This window comes from Apium graveolens, unplaced genomic scaffold, assembly GCF_009905375.1.
Source record: "Apium graveolens cultivar Ventura unplaced genomic scaffold, ASM990537v1 ctg5958, whole genome shotgun sequence".
Lineage (NCBI taxonomy): Eukaryota > Viridiplantae > Streptophyta > Magnoliopsida > Apiales > Apiaceae > Apium > Apium graveolens.
In genome coordinates this window covers 93,927-106,202 of record NW_027419172.1, presented here as the reverse complement: position 1 = coordinate 106,202, position 12,276 = coordinate 93,927, and positions in this window count along the sequence as shown.

Here is a 12,276-nt window from a genome sequence, read left to right as displayed (position 1 = left end):
CGCATTGTACCTCTCAAACACTTCAGTAATTCCTTCTCCTGGATTGGATTTAAAATGTTCATACTCAGAGGTTAGGATTTCCAACTTGTTCTCCCTAACTTCCTCTGTGCCTTCATTAATCACCTCAATAGTTTCCCACATGTGTTTGGAATTTTTACAGTTCATCACATGTCTGTTCATCAAGGAATCAAGGGAATTAATTAATATTAATTAAAGGCTGGCATCCAAGGAGGCTTCTTCTTTTTCAGTAGGAGAAAAATCCTCAGGCTCTTTTGGATAGGTTCTAGCTTTGGTAATCACAACATCATCTACTAACACCTCTAGTTCAATAATCATTGGAGTTGTTGGACCCTTCTTTAACAAGTTCAGATATTTGGCATTTGCAACTTGTAAAAACAAGAGCATCTTCTTCTTCCACATGATATAATTTTCTTTATCAAATAGTGGAATTTTAACGGTTCCAACTTTTTGTGAAGTCATTATAAATTTTTGAATAAATAAAAATTCAAGGAGTTGAAAAATCACAAAAGTCTAGGATCTTGATTTGTTCGTTAATCAGAATGCTCTGATACCAATTGTTAGGTCCCAATGTGTTTGTAGAAGGGCGGGTTGAATAAAACAATACCGAATAATCGAATTAAGTGCGGAATAACATTGTGAAATAAAATTCAAGTTAAATAAGAATATTATTAAACTTGAAGGGTGTTACAACAACGGTATCGATTACAAGGAATTAATCTCAAATTAATTATCACAAATCTAGAATAATTTCGACATGAACTTTTTCTATTTTTGCAATAAAAAGATTCAAATGCTAAATGCAATTTGAGATTAAGTTCTAGGGATTTTGATCAGCTAGATAGTTACACAAGAACAAGATAAAGATTTCTAGTTGTTTGGATTTAACTTAAAAACTAGAAATTGTGATCTTGAATTTAGCAGATGAAAATGGAATATTTTGTTGCGGCTGCTGTGTTTTTTTTCTTGAGTTGGATAAAGTGAATGTCTTCTGCTTCTGTTCTTTTGTATTTCATTCAACAGTATTGAATTGAACTGGAATGACAATCCCATAGCTGATAGGACTTTCGGTGAGACATTCCAATTGTACTAGAAAGACTTTCGGCAAGACTATCCTCTGAACTAGCATGACAGTCGGATTGAACTAGCAAGACAATCTCCTTCCAGTAGAACTTTCGGCAAGACAATTGAACTGACTTGGCATGACAATCGGTATAACAATCCAGATTGTAGTTCATTTTCAATTGTCTTGCTGATTTAAAACTGTTTTTAATCCAATTAAACTTCTGAAAATTCATAATATTAATTCTGAATTAATTAATCAATTAATTCAATTAATAAATAAATTAATCTTTGCAGATATAATTTATTTTCTTAATTAAATTATATGACTTAATTAATTAATAGATAATTAATACTAATCTTGAACAATAACCATTCTTCTGAACATCTTCGGAAAATCACTGAGAATTATGAATCAATTCCACCACTTCAATATTGACACTCGATGTACTGTCTGGTTTATGAGTGACTAACTTCCGTGACGTTTCTTCCTGTCTTGACTTTGATACTTGATTTTCTTCAGATTAAATCCCTGTAATTAATTGATCGCCTGACGAGATCTCTGTCACTTGATTAAATCCACAATCTTGATTTGTATCACTGAGGCTTGATCAATTTCTTGAACTTCTTATTCACTTATTTACTATTACTTATTACATTCTTATTTGAGTTAAATCCTCGAATATACAAATAGGCTATGACATATGCCTTACACTACACCTGTAGCTATCTTCAATTCTGAGTTATAATAATTTATTTGATTCCTTTTGGGTGTCAAGCAAGTCCAAGGTAAAACGTGATTGCCAACATTTCATATTTTCGAGATACTAGTATGCGTATGCACCTGTCAAACATAGTAGATTTAATTTGCAAATGCCATTACATACATATTTTTAATTAGTATAAGTGATAACAATCCAAGTCATGAATTATATTCAATCCATTTTTTTAAAATTTTCCATTTAAAAACATCGTCATATGAGGTGTGCATACCCCTACCCCCTAGTTTTTTAATATATAATAATTTATAATGAAGAACTAAGATCTATGTATTATGTACCACACACTCCATGTAAAATAAATATTCAAAATATATAAGCATGTGCTTATTTATCAAGAATTTCCTCCATTCCATATAACCGACTTTTACTTATTTTAGCCTGATAACTATCCATGTGCTATACCTCCTACCTAAGGTGCCAGGGCATGCTTGCAGCTCCAGCTGAAGTTACACTATATATTTTCCTTGTAAAATTAAACCTAAGTAAGCTTACTCACCATTGCTTACAAAGATTACTCAACTTGACTCACTAGTCTTATCCTCACGTATCCCGCTTAACTAAGATATTTCCAAATAGTCTCGAATTAAACATGTTATATTCCAATCTATCTAAAAATATTATGCCAATTAACAACATACAATATGCAAGTGATCGAGTTACCATTATATGAGTCGGCTATCCTTTTAATATTACTTATTAGTAATCTTACCGACTAGAGGTGATGTACTACCCCCGGGAATGTTAATAGTAATAACCATCTCAGGGACCTAAGTATGGCAGCTACGAGTATCAAACCATTTCCATTATTCCAATGATTTTCTTATATGCATATAAAACAAGAATAAAAAGTAATATATAAAAGCACGAAAGTAGGACTTATCTTTGCCTCTTCCATGTTGATTAAATTACGGTTCAACCATTAAGCCTATAATGTTGAAGTTCCCTTCAGTTTCAGCTTCAGGTAAGGACCTCCATCCAATGACTCAAGTTTCCTTTGATAGGATGTGGAAACTTCGTTTCTTGGCTGAGAACCCTCAGCTTTAGGTGAAAACCATCAGGTTTATATTAAGATAATTGAACCGATTTACCATGTTTGAATGCCGAATATCTTTCCAAAAAACCAACTTATTGAGTTACTACCTCTCCTAGTTTGCACAAGTTACAACATACATATAGGCCTTCATAGTTTCATTTATACGCGAAGCTTCCATTAACCGCTTCATGGAAACCATCTGTGGAGTCCTCTACTTACAATAACCAGATTTAGCTTCGAGTTGGCTCAGACCTCTAATTATCTTACAAGTGCCTCCCCTCTCTTTGTACATTCATGTATGTCTTCTTCTTAATCTTTTATAGGTGAAGCATCCATCAATCACACCATCAGGGAATCTACCTCTTTTGAAAATGATTTGAACGTCTCTTTCCTAAAATAATTCTTTTTTTGACATATTCAAAATCTGAGTCCATTTTAAAAGAAATTCTTTTGTTAGCTTCATTATTTCCCTGAATCTTTCGCATCTCGTACTTCTTCCTTTAATGAGTTCATAAATGAACCTCAATCCAACTTCGCCATTTACCGAGAGGTCATTTCATACCTCTTTATTTCTGAACTTTTAGCGTACTACGAAGCTCCTAATTTCTTGACTGAAACTGTCAGCTTCAACTTAAACCTAATATCAATGAACATGCATACTTGAAGCTGCAAGGTACATAATTCATGGGTGAACATGGGGGCTATTATCTCTATGTAAGTAGCCAAAAAGTAGAGGACCCGCAAGATGTAAGTGGCATGTATATTTTACATATCAAGTAGAAGGTGAATGATGCATCCAGTAGTATATGCCATTGAACCTCTTAAGCTCAAGTGAGCTTTCCCAAAATATGTGAGATAACTACAAATGTCACTGAACCTCTGGATTGTATCCCGATTTCAATGCACCTGTTATGATAGAGATTTATATGCGCATCTGAACACACATATATTTTTCTTGGTGCTTTCGTATTTTGCACAACATGTTAGATAGCATACAAAAGAGCAAATACCATAATATCATTTTACACTTATTCTAGCAAGCATGCCCCTAAAGATAGGTACATTTATCCACATGAAGCTATTCAATACCCACTTTCATGCATAGAAGAACACTATAACTTAGAAAATGTTAACATACACATATCAAGTAGAATATGCAAAAGATTATGACCATATTCCTACAAAATACCCCATACTATAAATAAAATACACTATGACCAGAGAATTAGGTTCATGTATAACCCAATTATAAAAAAAAATTCATGCAGACCCGTTCCTTCTAAACCCAATTAAATTTCAATTTTCCTTTAAAATTTATCCATGTTCAAGTTATAAATGTATGGGGTATACACCTACTACCCCCCGAGTTCTTTAATATAATACAAACTTATACTGAAGAACTAGGTTCAAGCGTGCAGTTGCACTCAAATATGTATATACACAAACAAACTATATAATTGACCTAAACCATGTAGAGTATACCAAATAGCAGATAATTAAATCAATTATAAACTTATTAGTATTGTGAAGCCACATCATATACTATGAGCATATTAAACCTCCATAGTCATGCTAGTTGTTCAATTGATCGAACATATGAGCATGTACAAAATCTCAAACCATAAAATCAATTATCCGACATACTTACTATATAAAATCAAACTCATACAGTACAAGAGGGAATATAAAATAAGATAACTATAATATATTTAGGTGATAAGTGAATTCAAGAATTAGAATCCGTACCTCAAACATTGCCCATTTATGCCACAAATATGGCTTAAAAGCTTCTATGCCTTGACCTTTTATGTAGCTTTAGACCTTCCTTCCATAATGTCAATGAACCTTCAGAGGGTGAGCACAAAGCTTATTGTTGAAGTTACTTCGAGTCTTGGGCTTATATACAACAAGCTTTAGCTACGAATTGGCTTGAACTTTTAACTATGGAGTAAATCCTTGAAGTCATTGTTGTATGACCTTATCTCCATCCTTTGTGGCCAAGGCATACCTATTCCTCCTCGTACTTGCATAAACCTCCACGGTCACCATTGTGATACGTGTATGTACCTGAACAATGCCGAGATCCAAAGATTCACATAAACCTGCCTCTTGGGGCTTTTCACTTGATACATCTTCATTTCCATATCGAAATGGTTCATATGCATGCACCTCTTCTTCCTCAGATTCATCACTTGAACCTCCGCTTGAATTGTGAGCAGAACTCTACTAAGGACTAAAATCTCATCCATCCTCTTATGTAGTAAGTTCCTTATCCAAATGTTTTTCTTTTTTAAGAACTTTTATAGTCCATAAACTTTTAAAAGTTGAAGCTTCCTGATGTCATTCGATGAACATGATTTCACATCATTTAGACCTATATTCGGTTTATACACATGGACCTTTACTTTAACCATTTATTCATGGATGCACATATTTCTTGTAGTTATCTTTCTAGTTCTTTGTATCCGTATGATAATTTACTATCCATTAATTTTTTCTTGTTTGTCTAAGATACAGTCAAAAGTTTGTATTACAAGCACCTTCCGCAACGCGCTATCAACCTTAATCCAACATGTCATGTATAAATATTTTAACTAGATTTATGTACATGCATGATATATAAAAATATATATGATACATAGGAAAAAATTAAAACTAAAAACGTAGCTCTAGTTATTGACATAAAATTCCATCATTATAGGAAAATCTTATTTCCTTGTTTATCAGCTAATGAGGTTCCTCTACACCTTTTCATACAAAATATAATATAAGCACTACAAAATTGTAAAAATGAATACAATAAAACTAAATTGTAAAACTAAATTGTAAAAATGAATACAAATTTTCCAGAAATACTAATTTTTCTAAGGTTTTTTGCAATTTTACTATCTTCTCATTTTTTTTTGCAAAAATAAGGAATCAACCAAAATCAACTAGAATCAACTAGATATGCAACTAGTTGAATAACTTTTTTTTGGTTTGATTTGAGGTTGCATGTAGTTGCAGAAACTCATCAAAGATTGCATGCAGTTGATTCCGGTTGCCAAAAAACCTTATTTTTGCAAAAAAAAAAAAATTGAAAATTAGTATTTTTGCAAATTCAAAAGTATTTTTGCAAATTTTTTAAAAAAGTGACCATATTTTTTGCAAAAATGTTTTTAGCCTTGGGTATTTTTCAAAAAGCCCATAAAACTAAACTACATACCCATTACAAATATGTTCTCTTTTCCTCGACTCTGCGCATTTTTTAACAACAAAAAGGGACGTCCATTGCCCGAACCTCGTTGTATTCCAACCATCTTTTGTATGTATATCCTCATGACAGCTTCATTTTCGCATCCTTATATCCCATAGCTCTTGAAGCTTTTTAATTCTCCTTGTGGTTGTGCACCTTAAATTTTAAAACCTCAAGGTATTAGAGAATGGCCCTTTCTAGGATCTTATATTATTCTAACACTCTCCCTCACTCGAAAGCCCATTTATGGGTCAAAAGGGGGACCACATGCGCCCATCTTTGGGGCATAAATTTGAACCTGAGTCCCCTGTCAACCTTAGCTCCGATACAATGTCATGGAACCTGTTACTCTAAAACCTTAAGGTATTAGAGAATGACCCTTTGCAGGATCTTATATTCCAATATTCCCAAAGAGCCCTTTAATGGGTCGAAGAGTGGATCATGGGAGCTCATCTTTGGAGCATTAATTTTACATTCGTGCCACGATAAATTGTGAGAATATTGGAATTGACAGGGATCACTGTTGTCACATCATCGACTAGTCATCGAATAGTCGCCGACTAGTCGACGAGTCGACATGCCTGAAAAAAGTCGAGTAGCGACTTGTGAAAAAGTCGTCCATAGGTTTTACCCGGATCCGGCCCGGAACCCAGCCCGAAACCAGCCCAAAACCCGTACCCGATTAAAAAAAAGGTTTTTAGAGATAAACAAACACTTTTTGTCCGAAACACAGATATAACACTTACGCGCCGACACGGTGACATCATCTCCGTCTCTTCTTCTCGTCTCCGGGGAATCATCTCCATCTCCGGCGGATCGACTAATCTTCCGTAAGTGTCTTCTTATCTCCTCTCTATTCATCTCTTCTCTCTCCTCTATTTGTATGTATATACTTGTATGTATATACAAACATAACACAACCGTTTCTTTTCACGGTTTTTTCCTTTTCGTTTCTTTTCGTACCTTGTAAAAATTATTTTGATTTTTTTTTATTTTCACTTCTTTTTCGTTTCTTTTTTTAATTATTTTGATTTTGTTTTTTAATGATTTTTTCCATTTTTTCACTACAAATATCATTACAAAAATTATCCTCACTGTTTTACAAGAATTTATGTTTCACTGTGCTTCTCTAAAATTATAATAATAATTCAATAAAATTACAAGCTTATGTGCTTCACTTTCATTCCGCCTCTGCTTCACTGTGCTTCACAGATTACAACACACACTGTTGAACACACACTGCTGCACCTGTAATTAATAAACGCAGTGCACATTAGTTAACTACTTTTAATTTCAAAATGTTTTCTGCAGGAACAAATGGACACTGAAACTTAAAGTACGCGGAGAGAATTGGATAAAGATCCTAAAAGAAAAGCTAGTAGATCAAATAATCCGGGATGGAAGTATGCATATTATTCGATGCCGAAAGTTAACAAATACGTTGTTAAATGTAATCTTTGAGGGATTTCAAATCATGGGGGAATTAATCGATTTAAACAACACTTGATTGGTGGCTATCCGGATATTTGTAAATGTCCCAAAGTAACCAAAGAAATTGCTAAAAAATGATTGAGTTTGTTCAAAATAAGAAGAAGAGGAGTAAGAAGAATGTGCAGATTTTATAAGAGGACAGGGATGATGATGAAGTCCAGGATATTCCTTCAACCGCAGCCTCAAATACTATTCCAAGTTTAAAATCTGGTGCAACCTCAAACAAAGGAAATGTTGTTGCCTAGGCCTTTAGCTTCAAAAAACCAGCAGTGAGCAGCAAATCAGTAGCTTCGAAGTCATATATGAAGACCCCGGAACAGGTTGTTGAAGAGAGGCACGCCAAGGGAGCAAGTCAAACCACTTTAGAAAATCGCTTGAGAACTCCAGAAGAGAAAGCAAAAGTCCATATGCATATTGCAAATTTTTTCTATGAATGTGGTATTCCTTTCAATGCCACAAACTCTGGGAGTTAAGAAGTGATGGTTGAGTCAATTGGCCAATATGGACCGGGTTTGAAGCCTCCAACATATCATGAATTGAGGGTGCCTCTACTTAAAAAAAGCAAAGGAAGAAATTGAAAAATTGAAGGATATTGGCAAAATTACAGCATTTAAGAAGACAATCAATTAGGCAAGAAGATGCAGTATATTTATCTATAGGCATGGGTGTGTTCTTGATGCTACGAGGGAGAAGACTAATTGGAGGGACCTAATTAGGACTGGAGCTACGAGGTTTGCTACTGCTTTTCTTACATTGGATAGTTTACAAAAAAAAGGAATCATTGTGTTTCCTGTCTTGTGGGTCGGACTGGACCATGTCAAAGTTATCAAAATCAGAAAATGTAAGGAAAGTTTGTGACACTTTTCTCCCGTCCGTCTTTTGGAGTAATGTTAGAGACTGTGTAGATGCATCACTGCCACTTCTTCAAGTGTTACGCATTGCTGATGGTGAAGAAAGGCATGCTTTGGCTGAAATTATAGCTGCTATTGATTCCGCAAAAGCCGAAGTCAAGAAGAAATTTGGAAGTGGAAAAATGGCAATCCGGAACAAAGTGGTGAAAATCATTGATGATCGTTGAAATATTCAAATGGGAAAACCATTACATGGAGCTTCTTTGTTACTTAATCCTGGGAGATACTTTGATCTTCTTGAAAATTATCATGTCTATGCCTCTCGACTTAGAGAAGATTTCAATGATGTACTTGAGAAAATGATCAAGGATAGGGATACAAGAAACAAAATAAGCAATTTTGTGGATGCCTACAAAAATACTCGGGAAGACTTTGCAAGGGAGACGGCAATTGAGCATAGAAAGTCAAAAAGTCCTCGTAAGTTCATTTCAAAACATTGTAAATTTTATTAAAAAAGAATGCTTATTTTATGTTATTCTTGTTATATATTAGTTGATTAATGGGATGCATATGGAAATCGTGCAATTGAGCTTCAAGCATTTTCTAGGCGTATTGTTGATTTATGTGCATCATATTCCGGTTGTGAACGCAATTGGAGTACATTTGAGTTTGTAAGTGCCTCCTCTCTTTTAAAGTATTTATTACTTTATTGCCAATTTGCAACTATTTCTACTATTGTTGGCCTAATTAAATTTAATTAATTTAGATATATACGAAGAAGAGGAATTGGTTGGAATATCAACGTTTGAATGACTTGGTGTATATCCAATACAATCGGAAGATTGATTCAAGATTCAAAAAGTGACGTGAGGTAGGAAGGAAATTTGATCCACTTGTATTTGAGGACTGGAAATGGGCTAATGAGTGGGTTGGCATTGAGGATAGGTTTTGGGAAGCGGTGGATATAGTTTCGGGTGCATCCGAATCACTTGAGGGACGTAATATTCAGAGGAGAGCTAGAGGTGGTTCCACTCTATCCTATACTCGACGGAACACTAGTTCAACATAAGATTGGATTGATAAAGAAGATGAAGATGAAGACAATATTCCTTTCGATGATGAGGAAGTGAAAGATGATTATGGAGTCCCACCCGAGGAGAATACTCAAGGAGGAGATGGAGAGGGGGATGGAGATGATTCCGAGATGGATGATTATGATGCATGATTGTGTTGGCTTAGTTGATTTGACTCTTTAGTTATGTTTTATTTGATTAAAGATGTTTGACTTTGGGTATTTGAATTTATTATCTATTAATTTTTATTTGGACTATAATTTTGAAGTATTTTTACTTATATTATATATTATAATTACTCAAAATAGGATATTGTCGACTATTTACGACTTTTTACGACTAGTCGGGCGACTTGTCCGCAGGGATCGAACCTGAGTTCTCTTCCATCATGAGCTCTAATACCATGTCAAGAAACCAGTTACTCTAAAACCTCAAGGTGTTAGAGAATGACCATTTTCAGAATCTTATATTCTAACACTATCATAGTATTTAAGATTAGTAATACATAATTTTTGTAGGTGGCTGAATAGCATAATCCAACCGTCCACATGTTTACATCAAAAATGTAATAGTTAAAAAATAAATTATAGCAAGATTATTTCAAATGAAATATGGGCTTACTAAAAATATCTTCTTATCAAAAAAAAAATTTGAACCCGATGAATTACATTATTAGATTTTTTCACACTTCCAAGACCTTTACCAAAAATTTTCAAAAGTACAATTACGGCCCATATTTTACCGATTGGGCCGACCCCATACTTCACCATTTACATCAAGTTTTTTAGTGGAATTGTTTTGGTTTATAAGTTTTGTGCATATTATCAGTAGTTATAGATATTCGTATTCACGTAAAATCCGACTTTTTGCTATTTCAGTCCATTTTCAAATCAAAAAGTGATAACTAACTTCCGAATCTTAGATCGAAATTTATACACAATTAGTAAATTTGTTAAAATTAAAATTATTAGATATGTTCTTTTGCTCAACAATTTTGACCGAGTGTTTAAAGATTGTGTCTTAATATAAAAAAATTAATTAAATCTGAGAAAAACTTCTTTTAACCTTGACTTTTCGGGGAATGTGTCATACAAAAAAGTTAAAATTATTATAATTATTCACCATATTTTACCGATCCGGCCGAGCCCGTACTTCACCAATTACGTCGAGTATATGAGTGCTATTGTTTTAATTTACAAGTTTTGTGCATATTATCTCCTTTTGTAGTTACATATATACCTATCCACATAAAATCCGACTTTTTACTATTTCCATCAATTTTTAAATAAAAAAGTGACAATTAACTTCAGAATCTTAGATCGAAGTTACTATACAATTAGTTATTCTTTTAAAACTAAAATTATAATAAATATAATTTTTCCTAACAATTTTGACGAGTGCTTGGTATATAATCATGCATATTGGACACATAACCAGGCGCTACATCTGTATTTTAGTCCCTGTTCTATCGAAATTCTGGTTCAGCTACTGCTACAGATACATTTCAACTATCAATATGGAGATTTGCAAGTCAAATGACCAGAACAGTGGCTCAAAAAATGGAAGTACCAACGAAAAAATGATGAGCATTTTGGTGGTGGACGATGATAAAACTTGCTTATCTGTTGTAGCTAGTTTGTTAAAGGGATGCAGCTACCAAGTTGAGTTTATAACTCCATTCAGTTCTGTTTTTTATCTTATCTGCTAATACTTAACATTTAGTTGTTCAATTTAAGAGGAAATTGTTAAAAATTGCAGAACATTCCTCGTTCATTTTTTACTGATTTAAATTACCATCTCAAATATTTTGATTGGATATAATGATTTTGTTAAAATATAATATCAGATCCAGTTGGGGCCTTTATATAACATCTTAAGGTTTTAGATGAGCCCGTCACTTGACAGATTTTGCCTCTAATATTCTATATTTCGTTTTCTCATAGTTTTGACTGCCAAAGATCCTCTCGATGCTTTGTGCATTCTACAAACAGGGGCCATAAAGATTGATTTGATATTATCAGACGTCCATATGCCGGGCCTGGATGGGTTTGAATTGCAGCGAAGGATACATGAAAATTTTCAGAAACCATTTGTCCGTGAGTGTTACAAATGATTAATATCAATCTTCTGTTTTCTTAGCTGTACAGTGTCCTCAATGATCTGTACTAACAATTTAATCAACTCTTGAAATTGCATTTGTTTAGTGATGTCAGGTGACAGAGAAGCTAGTAAGCTATGCGAGGGAAGTGAAAGTAGAGCTTCTTTTTTCGTAATTAAGCCCATAACTGCAGAAGACTTGAAATCAATAGGGGATTTCAGGAACCAATGGAAGAAGAAGCTAGCTAAAGGGAAAAACATAACATCCAATGAAGATGATATCGTAATAAGTTATATGAAAAGAAATCCAAGCGAAAGCTTCAGATAACTGATAACAACAATCATAATGATGGAGAAAACATAGCTATGGAAGGCAAAGCTTTGGTAATAAAAAAGAAGAAGCTTAACTGGACACAAAGTCTCCATGGCAAGTTTTTAAGAGCTATGCAGCATCTAGGGCCTGAAGGTAAGATGGTACATTTTAACAAGTCTTTCACTACAGTTTAATAATATAGTTTATGTCTCACATGCTTTAATTGTTCGCGATGACTTTTTGTTGTAGGATCTATTCCGAGAAAAATTGTTACGGTTATGAATGTGCCGGGACTGAAGAGGGAACAAGTAGCCAGTCACT